Raw genomic sequence first — 21237 nt, 5'->3', positions numbered from 1 at the left:
AATTACTTGCCTCTATAATTCTATTCCACTGTCCTTCAGGAACGAAGATATAGCCAAGGTACAAGGAAAAATAGGTAGCTTTATTTGGTCTATGAAAGGCCCAAGAATAGCTTGGAAAAAGCTTAGAAGAGGGCTCGCTGCGGGTGGGCTGGCGCTACCGGATTTACTAACTTATTGTTATGCCTTCCACTTTAAAACATTTTTGAATGTTGGCTAGTAAGGCTGATAGTTCATCAATAGGATTAATATTTGAGGCCATATTAAAAGATGTGGTGCAAGGTCAGCAACATTTTCTTTATAAATACGGAGATCCGAAGTTTTACAAGAACGTAAGGCTGAAGATTTTAAGGGGGCTTTAGAGACTTGGGTCTATATAAGAAAGAGAATGAAGACTCCCCAGGCACCCCTGAATGCTTGAGAGACCAACTCAGTCAGCTGTTGAGAACGGGAGGTATAAATTACTGGGGAGATCTAAAAAAGGAATCTAACTGCGTAAGTTGGGAAGTGCTCAATAACCTAACAAGTGGGACATTGACGAGGTTTAAATATAATCAGATGTCCTCTTGGTGGGCAACTCAAAGCTGGCCTCAGGAGGAGGAAAATCCGAAACTGGATCAAGTAACCAGAATAGATAAGTGGAAGAAAGAAATATATTTCTGGTATTGGGCCCTTTTGGATAGAGAATACAGAGATGAAGACATCAATAAACTTTGGTTTGATTCGTTTTCCATGTTACAGGCTATAGTAAAACCAGCAGCGCTCAAGAGGAATTGCTTGTACACAGCCTACAGATTCTACTGGTCTCCAAAAAAGTTATCTAAAGTCACAGGTAATACGTATAACTGTCCAATGTGTAAGTATCCCATAGCAGATGACATACATATGTTTATGGAGTGTCCAAAAATCAAACCCTGCTGGATGGGGTATGCAATTTTTTGGAAGATGTGCTGGGGATACCAATGGAAGTAAGTACCAGTTTGATATTCTTTGGCCTTAATAATGACTATCAGTTGAATGCACCTAGTTCAAAGTTTATGTTTTATGTGATAATTTTAGCGAGACGAGAAATATGTACGCTGTGGAAATCAGAAACTCGCCCAACTTTTGTTGAATGCTTAAAGAACATCATTTACACCAGTGAATCAGACATGACGTGTGACCGAAGAAGTGAAGTTAGGATTTGGTCTGCATTGACGGATTGGAGGGAGAAGGCAAGTGAGTCCTATGATTAAGCCAAGCATGCTGTTTGGTCCTGGCCTCCTTAGTAACATTCCGGGGCCCCCACAGTGAACAGGAGATGGAAATGGAAACAGTATTATCTTTGCGAGGAAGCTCTGTTCTCTCTATTTCCCCCGAGGTTTGGCACAGTTTGGTATAGAGACATAGGAGGAATCCTAACAAGAGTGTTGGCAGAATGAGGACTAAAAAAAACATTTTTAAAAATGAAACAAAATGGATCACCAAGTCTTGCGACCAGCTGATTTTAAAAGGATGTACCTTCTGTCCCAAAGGTTTGCATATTACACTCCTAGTGCCCTGACATATGATATATTCTTCTGTGTCAGAACAATGCTTTAGGTGTCATAGCAATGCTTTGGAGGGCTTGTTTCGCACTGAATAATATCCTTGGGATACGTCTTCAGCCTGAAGCATCTTTAGCATTGTTTGGATTTTCTATGATTTCGAGCGACCTTTCGAAATCGTGCAGTAGTTTATTTTTATTGGAATTTCTATTGCTCCTTTTCATGTCCCACAGCCGTGGAATCTAAAGATACACTCACTGAGGAGCATTGGTGTTCAGAAATGACTCTTAAGATTGTTTGACTACCTACAAGCTTTGGCAATAATAGTTTAATAAAATTGTAGGTAACTCTGAAAGCTTTTGGTCAATATTCAGGGGAATAGCATTAGGTGATTTTAGAAAGAAAGGCTATCTTATTATGTGCTTTTTAATGTTACATTGATTGTAGTGCTGTCTTACTATATTGCTGTAATGCACTGTATTTCACACTTATATTTGCACTTTTTGCACTGTATTGCGCTTTTATATTTACACTACTAGTTTTGATTGTGTTGCATTGAATGATTGCTCAAATGTTTAATTAAATATTTGGTCATATTGGCGGTGCTCAATAAAAAACACAGTAAACATTAATAGTACAAATCGAAGTAATGCACTATGAATACCTTTTCTGTGCCTAATGTATGCACCTTCGGAGTACTGTACATAGCATGTAGCGATCGTATTAAAATGTTACGGGCCTCTGGCGTCCTTGAAAATAATTAGCTGAGCAAGCCAAGTGAGAGTGTTAAAAGTGATTCCAAACATGAATGTGAGTGTTTTGTGTTCTTATGTATAAAATACAGACAGAAAGCTGCATTCTTGCTTCTCAGAATTTCGCACACAATATAATTTCCCTTCATTGGTCGATTCTACTTTCAATTTCAATAGAAAATGTCTTCTTTATTTAGAGAGTCCCTAATGCAGTGTGCAATTTGGAACAATATTTACAGGATGCTGTGCCACAAATGAATAGCAGAAGTGGCACTGCGTCTTCCTTTGCTGTGCTTCCAGTGAGGGAAGAAATGTTCTAGAGACCAAGAGAGAAAAATGTGACTTTGAGACATGAGTGGATCAAAGGCTGTCACGTCCCACTTTAGAAAATATTAACATTTCTGCTTAAAAACAGCTGTGGCTAGTGTCAGATTTTTATCCCGGCATGCAATTGAAAATTCCTGGAACATGTTTGGTTGCATATGGACGACAAAAACAAAAGGTTTACTGGAAGGAAAACAACAGTCGATGACTTTAGTTTTGAATTAGAAAGGATGATAAAAAAAAGTCTGTCATGTTTGGATCTCAGCGGCAGAGGTAGGAATATTTATTTCAACGTTGGAATTATTTATTCTGTTTCAGTCCTCTGTCTGATCTCCCAGAAGGCTGGTGCTGAAGTGTCAATGTTCGAAGATTTGCATAGCATTCTGAAAATCCAGGGGTATTTGCTGTTAATTTGTCTTTGAAGGAAGGACCAACGATTAGAATTGTTAAAGCTAATTTGTAAGGAGAACACTGTTCTAAGTGCCAATATGCCTATCCGACTTCCTAATGACAGGAATAAGAAAGAAGCCGTAATTGCCACTTAAACTAATCTCGCTATGAAGTTAAGGACTATTTGGAAAAAAATATCCTGTGAAAAACAGCTTAGTTGCCATTATCTTGGCTCAAAAATGATATTTGACATTTTGTGACCTTTAAGATGTGATATACTTGAATGTTCATCTCCCAGACCTCTACAAATATTCAAATCACCGATGTAATGCGTATAAGTGGAGCTCGACTCATAACAATAAAATGAAACTCTTAATGAAGTAATTCTAATTGTGAACTTGCAACTTGTATTTTTACATCGATCACTTACTTTATACCATTTAACATTTACTCTGTATTATAGATACAAAAGAAAAGCATATCTAAGATGTCGTGGTGTAGCCTGAAAAATGAATACAATGGCTGAGAAACATATGCGGTCAAAATTCAAGACCCAATAGGCCATATAACATAAAGTGAGCCCTGGGAGTGCTAAGTTAAGACGCAGTCACTACTACCGTTTTGAGCTGACTGATGTCTTTCCTATTTGAAGAGCTTTCACAGCGCTACTTTATCACTTTAGACAGTGGTAAATGGTTGCTTATCACAGGAATATTCAAGGTGGGTGATGCTTTTAGCTGGAACTGTCATAAAGATACCACAAGAGCAATCCATATACCCAAATGGACACGGGTACTAATATTTATATTTAACAATGTCCATGTAGTTTTTCATATTTGTTTTATTATATAGAGCAAACTCAACTTCATGTGACCATTCATTTTATTTTAGGCACAGGAAGATTACGTGATTTGTCCAGAATCACAGGATGTTGAACCTACCCTGAGGCTCAAACCTGTTTCCCCAGTGGCAAAGTTGGCAGCCCTGGCCATAATGTCACACCTACAGTGTATTTTTAATCACAATGAATGTAAAATACAAAAAAGGTTCAGAACATGAGTAGGTATATGCATAATAAGAAGTTTGTATAGATAATTGTTTGGTAATAAATACAAGAATAAATCTATGTACTCACTAGACACACAATGTTAGTAGTGCAAAAAAATGGAAAGAAAAAGTGATCACAGTATAAATGTAATAAATTGGCTTCATGAATGTCTATAGGTCAGCAGAAAGAAAGAGGATTTACAATTGATAAAGTTCTAAAAATACATATATTGCTTCCTCTGGTATTCGTCACAAAAGTATTCATGTATTGTGGCTTTCAATGTCATTTCGACCCTATGTGAATAAATGGGTCATCATCAGGCCCAGGGAGATTTTTCTAAGCACAAAGTAGACAAGAAGGTGGCAGTTTTGTGAATTTAGAGAATGGTTCCAGAATTACCAGGGAGGATGGAAATGTAATAGTATTTGTTGACATACGAAATTAAACCAGGGAACGTAAAAAAAGGAGGATAAACAGAGCTACATAGCAACACAATTAAAATAGGACAGAACAAATCGTTCAACACAGAACATAACACTACAACCACAGTTTGACACAACAAAATTACATTGCAATAATGTAGCACAAATACACCAGAGTTAAAAAAACAACAGAACACATCATCACCAGAAAAAAATGCCACACAATAAATATGCATGAACATTTCTTGTTCTATATTACCACCCCCAGAATGTTGATTTCATTATACAGTGGTGTAAGTTCTTTGCACTAAGAAACCCCTTAACTTAACACTAAGGAAATGAAATAGCAAGAGTCAAAAATGTTTTATGAACTAGCCCTTTAACTTTTATATTGCTTCCAGGAAGCATGAAGGTTTCATTTGCCTTGGACTCATGGTTTTATCTAATTTTTTAGCAGAATTCCATAACGTTTCAGTAATTTCCAAAACTTCTTAAATACATACTTTAGTATCTAATTAGGACACAAACTATTTTTGTTCTCTTAATTGTACTTTGGGACATGAAATAAATAAATAATAAGGGGCACGAGATCAGCAAAGTAGATTTAAATACGACATATGCAATGAGGTTCAACTTTTCAAATGTCTTGCCACGTCTGTCCGTCAAGCGAATTTTTAATTTTTTATTCCATATCAAGACGTGCAAGTTTACAATTATAAAACACATTTACATACACAGAAAATTCTCCAGAATGACCAATAGTCTCTCATCATAAAGTTGGGTGATAGAGGTGGAAAAAGGACAACACCCCAAACTTAGAGTTTGTGGATATTAATTTACATGTTGGTTTCTAACATCGAATGATTCATGATGTTGGAATGTTTTTGAGTGCAATGGAAAAGAACACCCCGACGTGGAAGGGAGTTGTTCCACGGCAAAAAAAAAAAAAATCTGTTAAAAAAATGCAAAGATACACTATTTTGCTAATCACCATTTCCTGATAGAAATTTACACGAGTTAGACTTGCATGTCTTCACCCGCTCAAATCAAGGGTGAAGCCTCCTACCTCAGGATTTCTAAGTGTAAAGTTACTACAAGCAACGTTGCACACATATGTGGAGATTGCTGCCACTATGGCAGTGATCTCCTGATGGGAAGGTATTGTGAAAAATATTAACGTTTTTCATTTTAGAAAAGAATTTGAAAAATATCTAAATACATATTATAAATATATTGTAACCTAAAATATGTATTAACCTTTACTAATAAAATAAAATGTTGCAGTTGAGGGGGTAGATGAGGTTATTTATGTTGTTCTTTTCATAATTTATGATGAATGCGGGGGGTGAGACGATCATGGCATTGTTGGTTTATGGTTTATTTTCATTGATTGAGGGACTTAGTGGTGGGTGTACTTTAAGAATAAAGGTGAAGCACAGATGGCATGTGACAGTCATCGAACACAGGTGGGAGTACGAGGTTAAAAACCGTTACGTCAGCTGCAGTACGATCAGAATGCTTAGTGGAGGAAGACAAGGAGGTTATGTCGGTTTAAAATCAGGATGTTTGAAGCAGGTACGCACTGGGATTTAATGTTTGTTTAGCTTGTTATTAGTATGGGTGGAGTTTTGATAGGAGATTTGTTGGGGAGCAGAAGTTAAATTTTTACATGGGACATAACAGTTTTTACCATTGATTTTGAAAGGGTCTCGAGCGCGATGTTCACCAGAGGGGCATATCGAGTGATGTGTCATGAGAAATGGGGCAGTTTCAGCAGGGAGTGTAAAAATTGAAGGATGGGGTTGTGAACACTGTGTTTAAGAGCCACACATATGATGAAATCATATTTTTGATGGGCACAAAGGGGTGCTGGGGCCAAATGCTTATTGCAAATTTAACGTGTATACGAATTGTTAGTGGGCACATTCATTGAAATATAATTTTTTTAACATCACAGATACCACCGAAGAAGGTCGTGAGGACCGAAAGGCATTGGGTAGAATCAAATGACTGGAAATTATGAAGTTTCAGAATTTGCCTGTGAATAAGCCTGGATTTGCGTTCTCAGTGTATTAAAAACGCATGAAACATAGAAACTTTATGTCTTTGACGTGATGGCTGAAAAACTGACTAAACTTTGGAATAAAATTGGATAAACTCGGATAAACTTGGTTAAATTGTGGTATACTTGTGAATATTGTTCACCGATGTGTATACTGCTGTGCAACTCCTCTGTGGCACGATCTGTGCCTTGCCACCCACTGGATTCATGATAATGTTGGCGCTTATTTGGGACGGAGCGCATCGGAGTGCTGCACATTAAAAAGAAAAAAAAGAGAGATTAAGGACTCAAAAGAAAAACGAAGGGTGTGCTTCAGGTCATACCAAATTGCAGTTCATTAACACATCATAATTAAATGTATAGTAAATAATGTATTAAATTCAATATATTAGTTGAATTTATAAATAATTTTAGAACATTCATTTACAAAGAATCCCACCCCCACTAACATTTTAGTTTTATTTACTAAACAGTAATTTCTGTCTGCAATTGTGTTGAATGAATTCAATAATGTAAATTGTTTAATAAAAGTTTGAATTTGGTTTTGAATGATTTTATTATTAAATGCTATATTAACATTTTTTTATTATTGTTATATATATGTTAGCACACACACAGAGATATATAATACAAATGTGGAAAAAAATTCATTACTTTGCCAATAGTTCGTATTTCCCCGACTCTATTTTTTTTAATGGTAGAATGTTGACATACTTTTGAGTTGCTATGGTTGGTGTTTTCCTTAATCCAAGTCTACACAGGCTACATTTACACCTTTGACACCTTTACTGCTGGAGTAATTTTAAAAGTATAGTTATTGAATAGCAATTGTATTATTCTGCTGTGGTTCTTTATTTGTAATAGCATGTCCCTCACTAAACCACTCCTTGAATTTCTCTAAACCCTCTAATTCCTTAGTAAATATTTCCTCATTATTCAGCCATTACATCTTGTCCCTACTTACATGTGTGGAGATCTCTGCACCTTGGCGGAAATATAAACACAGAATTGGTAGGAGAGGTGGAGGCCTTTGGTTGTAGGTTTGTGAATTAAATTTTGTAGTACATGAGCAGTACTAATGTAGTGCTACATAATGCAGTTTGTAAACTGGGTCCTATTTGTGCAAAAGCCACCTGACTTAACAAGTAGAAAATCTGCCTACCAAAAAATCTACACAAAATATAGACCAGTAGTAGTAATTGTGTGTGTCCTATTCACAAAGGCATTTGCACTTCTAAGTTGGATTTCGTTTTGTAAATAGCTTATTTTACATGTGTAAGGGCATGTTTGTCTTAGAAAAACATGACTTTATGTTCAAAAATAAATTTACTCCCACCTGATATGCTACTAGCATGGTGAAATATAATTTGGAACAATATCTGTTTACAAAGGTCATGGATGGTCATGAGAGAAGACTTAAGTGAACACCTCAAATGTTTTTTACAAGGCACACTGTCTCTTCGCATGTGGCCAGACATTTACTCCTGTCAAAGGCAGGAAGAAATATGTACCCTGAGTACAAAGGGACAAGAACCTCCCCAGATGGGTGTATGATGGATTTGTCATTCCTCATTGAGAAAAAAATAAAACAATGTTCATCTGTTACATGTATGAAAAACAAGAATGCCTTTGTTAGGAATGCATTTGGATTTAACAAAAGAGTCCCAAAACTCCTGAAAATCCGGAACTGTAGCAGTGTTGCTCGATTATTCCAAATTGTCGGAAACGGCCCTTTTAAAAAAAGTCTCCTCCACTTTTTGCCTGGTATTTGATGTGATTTCGACTGCAAGTACACTGGGTTCCTGCTAACCAGGTCACCAGTGCTAGATCTGTTTCCCAAAAGTGTGCTATTGATTCTCCAATTGGCGATAACATTAGTACCCTCTGTAAATCCCTATTAAAAGGTACCTCTGGTTCCTAGATCCTGAGATACAAAAGAGGTCCCTAAGGACTGCAGCGCGAGTTGTGCCACTCTAGAAACCCCTCACCATTCTCACGCAAACTGCCACTACAGGCTGCATGTCTTGATGCAGACAAAGTTAAAACACAACATGACACACATCCCTGTGTGCCATGTCCTCTAACACTGCATGTAATATTTGTAAGTCACCCCTGCAGCAGGACTTACAGCCCTAAGGCAGGTACCTTTTATCACATGTGAGTGCATATCAGCATGAACAGATATGCCCCTGTGCTGGTCAATGCCATTACTGCCAGTAGAAATGAACAGGGAAGCCATTAGGGGTGGGCGGAATTTGCGAAAGCGACTTTCGCAAATTAGCGAAAATGTTAAAAATCTCCGCAAACAAGCGGAAATATCGCGAAGATGCGGAAGTTTTTTTCCCGCCCGTTCGCGATATTTTCTGCATGGTTGCGGGCCGCTAACTTACCCCTGCGGTTGCTCACGGGCGCGGCCATCTTGTTTTCAGCTGTCTCGCGGTGCATGATCGCAAGAAGAAAGACGTGATCGCGCGACGCATGACGTCACTGCGGATGCGAACTGTCGCGAGACAGCGCAAATGGCTAAAACAATACAACATCTCATGGAGAACGCGACCGGATCGGGAAAACTTGTCAGCGAACGCAGGGATTCAGGTAAGGCGATCGCGCGCGCGCGAGAATGTATTATTTTACAGCGCGAGCAAGAACCAAATTATCGCAAAGCTGCGGAATGCGGAAATTTTGACATTTCCGCGCTCTCCGCGGAATGCGGAAAGGCCAAATTATCGCAAATTCCGCGAACGGAACGGAAATTTTGCCCAGGCCTAGAAGCCATATTAAAACATGTTCTAGACAGTGGTGAAACAAGTTCCCCAACTATTTGATGGCTTCACTGAAAAGAGGCATGTTTAGTATTCAACATCTTGTATTAATAAACCCACACCGATGCCAGTGTCAGATTTAGTAATACATGCACCCAGACGGCACCTCAGAGGTGCCCCTGAAAACCTAACAGCCCTGGTACTGACTGATTGGCTTTCATCAGCCTACCACCAGAGATGAGTTTTTGACCCCCCAAGGGTAAGGGCCTTTGATCTTGGTAGGCTAGAAACAAGCCCAGCTTGGGCGGGGGAGGAGTTCACCTCCTTCAATAGGATGACTTGCAAATTAATGTTACAAGGCAGGGAAGCTACAAAGCATCTACCGCCTTTATTATGTGAATCTGGTTTCTCACACAGTAGACAATACTGACCCCCTTTGGCACATGGACAGGCAGGAGAATTATCTAGTCAGATAGGCATGTCCATTCTCAGGCTAGTGCCACCCATAAGGTGGGCTACCTAAAGTGGAGGCGACTTTTCAAAGTTAGCAATATTGCTAATGGCAAAATCAGGAAATGTGGGACAGGGTTATGATTTCCTCCCCCAGGAAGTGGTCATATAGGGGCTTAGTACCCTAAGCTTACCTAACCCATTGGCTACTACCCTACACTCCCCTAATACCCCTAAAATCAGAACTTAGGGGAACCCTGGCACAATCAGATCCTGACAACCAAAAGCAGGGACTGGAAGAAGCAACTGACTTGGCACCTACCCTGACGGCCTGTCTACTGTTCCCAACGTTTGCACCAAAGTAGACTCATCCTGCAAGCTGCTGTTTCTCCAAAAGCCAAGAAGGATTGCCACCACACCTGCCAAGACTCAGGAACTCTTCATCCTGCAGGCACCCAAAGAGACCTGACAGGAGCCTGGACTACCAAAACTCAACACACCTGTGCCGCCTAGCCCAAGATGAAATGGGCCAACCATGCCAGTATGGTCCCCGGCCCTCCGGAGTCAATGCCCACCCTGCACATGCCCACTGTGGACTTCCCGACGCTGCCTGTAGCCTCTATTTGCAGGCTCCCTCCACCGCATGTGCTTCCGATGACAAATCTCTGATGCCTGAAGACACCTCTGCACCCGTCATCCCTAGCCCGTGGAGTAGAAGACCAAAGGTGCCCCCCCAAACATCATGAGACTTGAGCTCCCCTTGTGGTTCAGACTGAATGGCTTCCCAGCCCAATCCTGTAGCCTCTTTTTGACTGGAATGATAACATTGGGCACCTGATGCTAAAAAGCACCTCTGCACATGACTGCCCCAGTGCCGTCCAAGGTGACATGTTGGTGCTGCCTTGGACCTTGCCCCATACTCACCTTAGGTCCAGAAGATTAGTCTCGTAAGTTGCTGTACTGTACCTGAATGCTGTACTTGTTTTACCTCCCATAGGATAACAGTGCAGCTTCTGAAAAATGCCATATGTCAACTTTAGAAATGCAAAAGTATTCCTCCTGAAAAATGTACTTACCTGAGCGTATTGATTCTGGTGCCTAAACATATATAAAGATACTTGTTATTTTTATAAATTTGTGTGAATCTCGTTATTAAGTCATGTACATCCTTTATTGACTATTGTGTGTATTTGAAGAAGTCTAACACTTCTCTCTGATAAGCCTAAGACTACTCGACCAACTGCCCCCTAGAAGAGCACCTTGGGATTGCTAGAGCAAGCTTCTGTCCACTGGTAAGGGAATACCTGGAATTATTGCACAGTATACCTCTTTTTGGTATGCCATATAAAGAGCCAGCTTCCTACACAAATCCTCTGTGATTTCCCTAAAAAAGTTCAGCTATTTTCCCCAAACTTAGGAGCAACTATCATTGTTGGAGAATTATGAAAATTGTAAATTTCCAGTAGCGCTCCGTCCATCATCTCCGTGTGTTTGCTTTGTTCACCCTAAGTTGGCAGGGTATGCCCAGACGTGGGTCCCTTGCTCACTTTGCCACTGGATTCAAGCTAGCCTGGCTGATGAAGGGTGCTACCCAGAAACCGGTCCCAGGATGCTTGTTTCCGATTCAGGAAAGACCTGGCTTGGCAGTTCGGGCTGGACTGTTGCCTTGAGGCACAGGGTCAAGACTGATTTGCATATAGCTGGGTCTGAACTGAGGTGGCAAAGTGAACTAAAGAATGATGATGGATTCAACCCAGATGTGTGACTGGGGGAGAGTGTCTGAAAAGTTTCAGCACTCCGTCCATCATCTACTGGTGTTTGCATACCTCCAGATATAGCCATATTGTGTTAAAAGGAACCTGTGGCCTGAAAATGCAATACTCAGTGGCGTCACTAGGGTTGGTGTCACCCGGTGCGGGTAACTCATGGTGTCACCCCCTCACGACTTACCGCATAGACCTCCTCCGCTCCGAGTCTGCCAGTGGACACAGTTGGCAAATAACGGGACCATACAAAATCCTTAGTAACGTTTGTAAATGTAGGTCCCATATTTACAAAATGTGCCTGTTAACAACAGTGTGATAATGACTCATTAATCAGGTTGTACAGTGGGCTACCTGCTAGTCAACAGTTTATTGGAATTTATAATATCATAGGTATGGTACTTTGTACTGGTGTGGTGTTCCCACTATCCAGCAACACAATATATCAGTGGTCGAAGTGGGGGGGGGGGAAAGTAGGGGAACTGTGGGCAGAGAATCAGAGGGTGGGAATAACCCAAGGATTGGATCAGTGGGCGGAGCCAGAGGTGTTGCCAGAATGCGCAAACATCCCAATTTTTTGTATTTGTTTGGTTTCACTGCCCAGTTTTATCAACCAATGGATACACATGATTATTTAAGGTTATAAGGAGTTATTGACAGTAAAATGTATTCAAAAAGTGGGATATGCTTCTAATCACAGAATGTCCCCAAATACGATAAAATGTGGAAGCACAAGCCATTTTTTCTCCCAGCCATTGACTTTCTGTCATCAGCACTTCTCCCTTTTCCAAAACAGCAGTTCAAACATGAATGGCTAAAAATCCTAGTTTGCAAATGTTTTCTAAATAATAATGGCTCTGTTATATTTGCCTCATAATGCAAGATCTGCAGCATGATCTGACCATTTAAACTAATAAATTGTTTGTAGCTCAAACGTATCAAAAGTTAATAAAAAATGTGACTTGTGTTGCTGCGGAGTATATGACAGTTAATAGTTCACTGTTCTATGTTAGGATTTTAACTTATAAACTGCAAGTAACAAAAGGATCTCTCTGACAAAAGCAGTAGCCCACTGGCCTATTTACATTATGTGCACTTTGTGATCTGCATGGTACATGTTCTTTGCAGCAGATACATTAACCCTCTGAGCTACCTTTCCATGAGTCAAATCTTCCATTAGACAAAATTCCGATGTCTCTCTAGGAAGAACATTAATCACCAGAGTCATCATGACATTTTTATTGTTACCGAAAATTGATGGAGGCCAGGAAGGAGGCAGCAAGCGCTTTTAAAACCATAATATACTTGCAAAAATTATGCCTCCACCTAAAGTCAGCACCTGGTGTGGTCACACCGGTTGCACCGCCCTAGAGCTGGCCCTTCTCAAGGGTCCTGTGATCTCAGTGACAGGGTCACTGTTGTTCTAGGGTGTGCTGCTTCATAGGCCTGCCCGCAAGACTGGTGGTGAACTTCAGTATGAATAGTGGTGGACAAGCCTTGAAGGTTAACCTACACTTGTCATGCTAGGGTCCACCTGCTGGTGCTACAGCACCGGGGCTTCTAATGTCTTGCGAAGCCTTCTAAGGTCTAGCATGAGATAGTGCTCTCTCAGGAGAGTGGTCTGGTGGACTGGTTATTAAGGCTGAACCTGGTTCCCCAGTTCCAAATTCAGCAGCTCTGGTCATAGTGCCACATCCTCTCCCCCACTGAACACCATACTGCCCCACTGAGTAAAACTCAGACTGCCTTCAACTACAACCCAATTGTTGCCAGCTATAAACACGTGGATGCGGCTCAATTTAAATTACGCACTGGGCAAGAGCAATATGTGGCCTACAAGAAAAAAGTGACAGCATCCTGGAAAAAGCAAACAATCGTAGGGAATGCAAAATTTTGCAAACCATGTGAAATGTAAGCAGTAAGAACAACATGGTTACCTTAACGCTTTTACACTCACTGTTCAGAAATCAGTGAGTGCTTTTGCCTGAAAAGTTAAGGACATGACAACAGGGCCCTGAATGGACCCATTCCAATGGCCATTGCTTATATCCTTACAAAACATAAGCAGTATGGTAAAAAAAGACAACATCCCTAGATGCAGAGCAGCAGTACAAATTTTGTTTTTCAATCCTCACATTACAGTACCTCCAGGATTGGTGCACTAGTTCCAAGCCCAGGGAAAACAAAGCCAAGACAACAAAAATAGAGCTTCACTGGCAAACTCTGTAAAAGTGGTGCTAATGTGTTTGGGTGTGAATAAAATCAATCTGGCCAGTTTGCTACCACTCTGTTTTACTTTATTTAGTTATTTCTTTTTCATATTTTTAAACTTGTATTCCCGATCCTGCACTTTGGAATTAAATGTCAGAAAAATACGACATTGATTTTCCAGCAAAAGTGTTTTTCTTTTTTGGATCCATTTCACAGGGAAGCAAATAAAAGAAAGGAGAGGAAAGAGAGTGAGAACCCCATTATGCAGCCACTGTTTTCAGTAAGAGAAGAACTGCCGGGCTAGCAGGCGAGAGGCCTCAGCATGTCCACAGAGCTGCTGTGCCTGAAAGTCATCTTCGCAGGCCTCCCGACAGCTCAAAAGATGGGCCCACAACTCGGTGATCAGGCAACCTCGCTCCGCACTGCCTCCGCCCTGCGCCCTGCACAAGAAGTCACTCACTCATAACTCGCACAGCACAGGCAGCATAACCGCTTGACCACCCACGATCATTAATCAATTGGTGCCGGAGTATCTCACCTGCTGTGTTGGTGGCAGACAGGGGGGGCTACGTTGGCGGGCGGCCCAGAAACCGGTGGTCAAGACAGTGCCTCTGCTCCTCGTCACTCGTGATGCTGCTGCAGGCCAGTCACGCGCACTTTTAGGGCCAAATGCGCATGCAGGGAATGACATCAGCTGCCTGCACCCGGGCCTAGAGAGGAACGCAGACGTAGCGGAGGAGGAGACAGTGCGCACTGTGCACAGGCACCTCCTCCTCCTGAAAGGTTAGGTTGCTCTGCACACACCGGCCCTGTTGGTGTCACCCCATGTGAGGGTGTCACCCGGTGCGGTCCGCACCCCCCGCACCCCCATAGTGACGCCACTAGCAATACTGCCATAAGTCTCACATTATGTGGGATACATGTGGGATTAGCATTTTGAGGAAGGAGATCAGGCTCCAACTGATGACACAAATCCTGTTGTTTTTGCCTATCCACATGACGTTCTTGATGAGATCCATTTCTTACTTGGTCTGAAGGTTTGGAATTTGCAGTACACTGGAGGCTGTCATCTCTTTTCTTTCCCAGGTAGCCTATGTGTGGAGTGAAATCAAATGTAAACATTAGTCACTGTGTCCAGAGTAGCATATATGAAGAGTAAGGTCTCTAGAGGAACAGTAATCTAGTGTTTTGGTTTGAACTGTATTGGTTAAAATGTGATCAGGCAGCAAATATATCACCTTGTCATCTGGTAAAATCTTGTATAAAGAGAATAATTTGTCAGTAATTATAAAGTTCAGCATGTTTCAATTGGTTCATCATCATGTCTATAGGGTGAATTGGCACTGATGGTCCATTGTGCTGATTTTAAAGAATTACCAAATGATCCGAAATGTTAGATTGCCTGGGTTAATGAGTAATGCTATTTTCACTACTGAATACTAAGTTGAATACATGACCTGTTATTTTCAATTGTCTAAGGCACTTTAAATTACTTACAACAAAACCATGAATTACATGTTATAAAGTTCAGAGCTGATGGAGTCTTTTTATGTCATATCTATATAGTGAAATCCCATAAAGTATGAGATGGGTTGGTCAATAATTAATTGCCATACTGAGCCCCAGATTTACAAAACCTTTGCACTGTCACTTTTGTGATTCAGAATGAAGCAAAACAGCATATAAAAAGCAGTGATGGATCAACATGTATATGCAAATGCTATTTTGTGCCAAATGTTGGCCATTTCAAACGGCTCATATGTAGGAAGCTGGCTCTGTATATTCTGTATCAAAATGAGATATAGTGTGCACAGAGTTCAGTGGGACCCCAAAGGTTGACAGAGGTAAACGAAGATAGCACCTTACTCTCTCTTTGTGGTAGTGTGGGCGAGCAGTAAGGCTGTATCAGAGGGTAATGTTAAGCATTTGTTGTACACACTCAATCAGCAAATGATGTCACACACACAAAGACTGAACTCAGACCAATTTTGTTTCTATAAATATATTGTTAAGTTATTTTATTTCCAGAACCAAGCCAAGCCTGGCACAGGTAAGTGAAATAAATGCTTTGCAAAATATTATGCAGTGTTTACAAGTGAATGCAAGTTCAAATGCAGTTGTTTGAAATACAGGTAAGTCAAGGTATTGAAATTAGTGTACAGATTACTTTTTCGTTACTTTGTAGATTACTCTTTAAGTTACTTTTTCTACAAAGTGTGATATGCCTAGACATCACACTGGGACAATTCCTAGAGAAAAGGTAAGTAAATCAGTTTTGCACAATTGTAACTTTTCAGGTTTCTATACAAATCAACTCCACACTTCGAAACATGTTTCAGAGAAAAAGAGTCAATAGGTTCATATTGAGAGAAATTAAGTTAACGGTTACTAGGTAAGTACTCGGTCTTTGGTGTTGAGTTTCTGGGGTTAGAACAAGGGTTCCCCCATGGTCAAGGATGCACTCTTGTTACACCCTCAGCGGTACTAGGGGGCCATGTGCAGAGTGCTGAGGCCCATTGTTATCCAATGGGGGATAGGGGGCCTCAGGTTGGTGGCTGCTTACGAGCAGGCCACTGGGTTGTGGGAGCAAAGCTCCTGGTATTAGGCTCATTACAAAGGGGGATCCTGTTTAGCACAAAAAATGAACCTGCAGCGGCGGCTGGGTGCAGAGTGCTGTTTTAGCGACGGGTGCCCTGTTGGTTTCAATAGCATTCTCCAGTTTCAACAAGGATTGCAGGCTTGGGGATGAAGACCTTCTGGAGGTGACCACCGGTTGGAAAGTTAAGATGGGATGCTTTGGGATGCTGGAACACCATTGTTTAAACCACCCAAGGCCGTGGGGCTTTGGGTGCAGGGGTGTCTTTCGGCGTCAGGTTTCTCTTACCAGCTCTGGTTGGGGGGAGTCTCCAGACAGAGGCTGCAGGCTTCGCTGGGAGTTTCGAAGCAGGTCAGAGATCACCAGATCTCGGGTCAGAATCACAGGAGACCTCCTTGTGGTGTTGGGCCACTGGAACTTGGGCCGTGGGCAACAGGTGCAGAGTGGTGCAGACTCGTGGATTTTGCGGGAGCTGGAGTCTGTGGGTGGGCAAATCCGGTGTTCACTGGAAACAAAATCTTATCTTTGGAAGGCAGGGAAGGTCCTCAGGGTTCTTGAGGTTGCTGGCTGCAGGACACACCGGAGTTTCGCTTCTGCAGGTTCGAGGTGGGGGCAGGCCGGTAGGGCTGGAGCAGAGTCAGTGGGCGTCCTCCTCTTCTTAGATTCGGCACAGCTCTTTGGTCCTTCTTCTTCTTTTCTTCCTGGTCATTGCTTGCCTGATGAGGCATGGTTACTCGATTTAGGTGTGTTACAGGTAAGTAAAAGGTTGGGACCAATGGGTCCCTTCCCTGGGGTGGGTACACCCCACTATTATGCCACTTTCCAGTGGGAGGGTGGCATATGCCTCACTCAGGTTGGCTGGATCCCCCCAGCTACAAGATCGCAGGGACTGAGTTGTGCTTTACCTAGCCTTCCCCACATGAGGGGTGTGGTTGACAAAGGTGGGCACACCTCACTTAGTTTTCCCACCTGTTCTCCTGCCCAAAGTGGGGGTCTGAACCGGTGGGGACCCATTGCTGGAAACAGCAAAAGGCCTGGGGAAGCTTACAAAGGTGGCAAGCCTTTGAAGCTTCCTCTTCGTGGACCCTGCCCATCCTGGGGGAGGAGGATTGGCACCTCGTCCCAGGATGAGCATTGTTTCAGGCCCCCGAGAGCAGCAGACTCTCGACCCAGGGGTCCAGAAACTTGTCTGGTGGTGGCAGTTGGGGAGCAGCCACTCAGCCTGGACACTATTGTTAGGTTATTTTTTAGGGGGCATCTCTAAGATGCCCTCTGTGTGTATTTTTCATTAAATTCCACAATGGCATCAGTGTGGCTTTAATGTGCTGAGAAGTTTGATACCAAACTTCTCAGTTTTCGGTAAAGCCATTATGGTACTGTGGAGTTCGTAATGACAGGGCAATTGGTTGTAGGTATGGCACACAGAGATGTGTAAAAATCAAGTGGGGAGTGGATCACTTGACCTGAAAAACCAGGGTTTGCAATATTCGTACAATGTACCGATAAAAAACCCTCATTCACGTTAACAGGTTGGAAAAAGCGTTAAATCTTGATTCTCCGCTCTGTTGTTAACAACGTGACAGCATCATCATAGGGTTAGTTATGTGCTTCCTCCACCCGGAGGTTGACCCACTGGTTATTTCAGCAGTGATCTAGAGATAAGTGATTGTGTTTGGTGAAGTGAAGTGAAATGAAATGTACTAAAAATCTGGTATAGCCAGAACGTACTTTTAATCAGACTGGATTTGAGATGATTAAAAGGTCTTGGTGTGCACAGGAAGACTAATTATGGTCTAATGCACTGTGGAGTGTCCGTAAAAAGGTCGACATGTTTCAGCCCTTTGAGTTGCCCCTAAGGGTCATGTGGGCTTTCTTCAGGATCCTATAACCATAACCTAATCCCACCTTTTCACTGGAGACCCTAATAACAGAGGGCCCCCCCATCCCTTTTTAGGTCCACAAACATTTAAACATTTTCCCTATACTTTACCATTCAAAGATCTCTGATGCTGTGGTGGGAGCACATTGTGGTACAGCTTAAATATAATTTCCCTATACTTTACGATATGGAGATTTCCACCCCAACTGCAGAGATCTCTCTAAGATAAAGTATAGGGATTGGTCCCTCTAATTTATCATACGGGAATCCCTTCCTCTCTCCAAACTGCGAAGTCTGCCTATGGTAAAGTATAAAGTAAAAAAGAAATCACACCTAAAGTGAAACAAAAAATGAATTATGCATTAATGGTTATTAAAAGTGGTGTATAGAATGAATTATAAGTAATTTAGTTATATGATATTATAATTCAATCTTACATTAAGGTTTAATGCAAAAAGGGTGCTAAGATTTTATAAATAAATGTGTATTTTAAAAAAATGTTTTACATTCAACTATATTTATTTACACTTTTAACACTTTTAAATAATTTAAATTAATTTAACATTCTTTTCTTCCGGTGTTTATTTTAAGTTTCAACATCCATTGATTTCAATGGGAGGATGTTGCAGTACCAGTGGTTCACATTTGTGGTGTTGAACTTACTTCAGCTCTGAGTTGCAGCAATTTGATACCGTTTTTGGTCCATTTTTGGCTGTAGTAAATTTAGAAAGACAGTGTTTGAATAGCCGGTGACTTACTCTTTTTTGTGTGGGAACACGTTCCTCCCTAAGCCCCTCCTTAACCCTCGCCTAACCTGTCCTCACTCCTCTCTAAACCTCTGCTCTTTTGTAATAAGCGTTCCCAATTTTCCAATCACTCCCTTCCATGTTCAGTACTAAAATGTATACTTACATGTGTGAAGACTCCAGAGTCGGGGTGGAGGGTGCAGCACACAAAAAGATAGGATAGGCAGAAGCTCTGCACGTAGGTTTGGGAGATGCATTTTGTAGAAAGTTTGTATTACTTTTGTAGTACTACAAAATGCAGTTTGTGAATAGGCCCCAGGACTTTGGCACCAAGCCATATCAACTAAAGTAGCGTGATCTGGCTTTGTCCCAAATCCAAATGACTAGTTTAATGTGGGGCAAAGGAGGAGTCAGGTGATGCATCACCTGATGTACCAGCATATAATATGCATGCTAAACTACACTAAGAGGCTTATTACGAGTTTGCCGGTCCAACCGCTGAGGAACAGTGTCTGCATTGTCACACCTAATGCTGCACCAGCGATCCACTGCCTGCCGTTTTACAAGTTCTAGTGTCAGAAATGCCGACCCAGTGGTCTTCTCAGAGGAAATGTGGTGGTCTGCAATGCTGGGAGTATATGTGCCGACGCCACCAGGCCCGCCGAGCGAATTGCGACTACACAGTCTCACAAGCAGTTTTCCAGCACTGCTCAACAAACGGCGGTTACCCAATGGCGGTCATCCGCCATGGTATGCACCAAAAAACCTACACAACAGTGATATTGGATGGTTTCAAAAACTACACACCTAATGTGCTTTGGCAAGTGAACAAGCCTGCAAATCACACTATAAAACACATCCCAACCCTTAACACAATCATTTGCTCCCAAACTGGAACCCAAAAGACTGCCACCAGCGTGTATTGCATTTTTTTTTTGTCAAGGCACCCATTTTTCCATCTTACCAGTTAGCACTCCTCACCATCTTCAAAATTAATTTTTTGCACCTTTTTGTCTTTATCGCTTTTTTTATTTAATTCATATATGCACCTAGATTTTATTTTTTCACCATGCCTGGCAAAAAAGAAAACATGCTTCACTGAGCAAGAGTTGACAGTCATGGTGGACCAAATTATCAAAGTAGAGCCACACATTTTTGGAGCGCAAGTCCAGTCAACACCTCACAGTAGGAAAATAGATATGTGAGACAGGATAGTCAACAGATTGAATGCTGTTGGTATCCCCTGCGCACACTGGGTGACATTAGGAAAAGCTGGAAAGACTATAAGGCAGAAGGTATGCACCAAGTACAACAACCACTATTTGGAAGCACAGAGGACTAGTTTTGGCCCTCTTAGTGCACCATTACAATGCTTACCCTGGGAGGAGAAGGTCTTGGCCTACCTGCTATCTGAGGGCTTGTCAGGAATAGAGGGGGGAGTGGACTCAGGTAAGTTACACTTCAAGAACTGCCACAATATCACAATGTCCTGTCTGCGTTCAACTCTACTTTTGCAATTTTGTTATCTATCTACTTCCCTAACATGCAATACTCGATGGGGCAGATTTATGACGACTGGCGCATCCCTGCATATCAGCAGGGATGCGCCAGTTATTATGCGCCACAGCTGCGCCACCATGGATGCGCCGCATTTATAATGCGGCGCACCATGGGGCAAAAACGGCACAGATGCGTGACGCATCTGTGCCGAAAAGTGGCGCATTGCTGGAGTTGCGTCGCAAGCGCGACGCAGCTCCAGCAATGATCTGGGGGGCCCTATCTTTAAAATGCTGCGTCAATCCTTACGCCTGCTTCAAGCAGGCGCAGGGTTTTGACGCAGCATGGGCCTAAAAGTGACTGAGTGAAATCTTGTAGATTTCACTCAGCCACTTTTAGGAGGCGTTCCTGCGCCGGAACGCTCCCACCTGCCCTGGAACGCCTACATGTGGCGCAGGGCTTTACAACGTGACGCATCTCCCAGATGCGTCACGTTGTAAATACCCCGCACCATGGCGCAGGATTTGCGCCGCTGCTGCGTCACAAAAGTGACGCAACGGCGGCGCAAAAGTGGCGCAAGTGCAACATAAATCTGCCCCATGGTATCTGAGATGTTGGTTGGTCAGTGCCAATTTGCAGTGATGCAAATTAAAGCACATGTATCCGAATCCATGCCATGCCACTTGGTGCAATGCTGTCTGTAAGTGCTTTACCAACAAAAATCTCAAACCAGGACCCATGATATGTGTCAATATGTAAATGTATGGTCCATCCCAAAAGCATGTTGCCAACAATAACCCTGGGTGGACAAC

The sequence above is a fragment of the Triturus cristatus genome, chromosome 8, assembly GCF_964204655.1.
Source record: "Triturus cristatus chromosome 8, aTriCri1.1, whole genome shotgun sequence".
Lineage (NCBI taxonomy): Eukaryota > Metazoa > Chordata > Amphibia > Caudata > Salamandridae > Triturus > Triturus cristatus.
Note: the sequence above shows the minus strand (reverse complement) of the source record.